The sequence below is a fragment of the Octopus bimaculoides genome, chromosome 21 (genome assembly GCF_001194135.2).
Source record: "Octopus bimaculoides isolate UCB-OBI-ISO-001 chromosome 21, ASM119413v2, whole genome shotgun sequence".
NCBI classification, from domain to species: domain Eukaryota; kingdom Metazoa; phylum Mollusca; class Cephalopoda; order Octopoda; family Octopodidae; genus Octopus; species Octopus bimaculoides.
Genome location: NC_069001.1, coordinates 4,705,887 through 4,707,110, shown reverse-complemented (window position 1 = coordinate 4,707,110; position 1,224 = coordinate 4,705,887). Strand labels below are relative to the sequence as shown.

Genomic DNA, 1,224 nt, shown 5'->3' with positions numbered 1-1,224 from the left:
ATTAAGGGTCAGAGAGAAAGAGAGAGAGATATGCAAAGATAGATAGATAAATAGATAGATAGATAAATAGATAGAAAGATCGATAGATAGATAAATAGATCGATCGATAGATAGATCGATCGATAGATAGATAGATAGATAGATAGATCGATCGATAGATAGATAGATAGATAGATATACACGCACACATTGTATTAGAGTACATCATACCTCCATCATGAATAATAAATAGCTTTCTGATGCTGAGATGTGGTTTGAAGTTCAATAATTGATAACGGTTTGTGTGCGTGCGTGCGTGCGCGCGCGTTGCTGTGTGTGTATACGTCAGTACGCGCGACCGCGTTTGTGACGGCGTCTGTAAAGCCTGTGTATGTACAAACAGACGTACGTGTGTGTATGTATGTATACGTTTATATAGCGTGTGTGCGTGTATGTGTATATGCGCATACACACGTAGGTGTGTTGTGTGAGTGTGTGTGTATGTGCCAGTGTTTCTGTAGTGTGTGTGTGTGTGTTGACGACAGTCGGCGGCGTTTTACTTTCTATATTTTTGATGTACGACAACAACAAAAAGAAAAAAAACCCAATTTTTTACGTTTGTCAACATTGCTTTAAGGGACTGGCAGCTCGTCAATCTGCCCCTTTATGTTTCTCTGCCCTGTTTTTTTGCTGACCCTTAACATTCATTAATCACCCTAACAGGGGTCAGTCACAGGGACGTCTTGGGATAATGTAGTCTTAATAGTAATAAGTATACACGTATGTTTATAAGGGGGCAAAAGTTTTTGAAAACAAAAACAAAAGTCTTTCATCATAAGGGCTGCTGCTGCTACTGTTGTTGTTGTTGGTTGCATCTAGATTGACCTAGGGTTGAACGACTTCTCAGGTAACTTCTACTACTACTACTACTACCACCACTACAACCATCGCCATCGTCTCTACCACCACCTACAAGTACAATTGCAACACTCAACAAAACTACTACTACTACTACTGCTACTACTACTACCACCACCTCCACCACAACCATCACTACTACTACCTTCGCCAACACAACCATTGCCACCACCCTACCACCACCACCACCACCACTACTACTACTACTACTACTACTACTAGTATTGCTACTACCACTACCATCTTTACCAACACAGCCACCTCTGCAACAACCACTGTTGCTTTCATCACCACCACCACCATACTACTACTACTACTACTACTACT

At 41.2% G+C, this 1,224-nt stretch overlaps 1 protein-coding gene across 6 annotated transcripts in view; it reads left to right on the top strand.

The window, feature by feature from the left end:
• LOC106868625 (monocarboxylate transporter 12) overlaps positions 1-1,224 on the top strand; it is a 57,075-nt gene that overhangs the window by 41,554 nt on the left and 14,297 nt on the right. The window contains exon 1 of one of the 6 annotated variants that reach the window (XM_014913976.2): positions 546-886. The exons of the other annotated variants lie outside the window; for them this stretch is intronic. The gene's annotated coding sequence lies outside the window, so the exon portion shown is untranslated. Of the gene's footprint in view, positions 1-545; positions 887-1,224 lie in introns of those variants that run through there. 6 annotated transcript variants of the gene reach the window in all.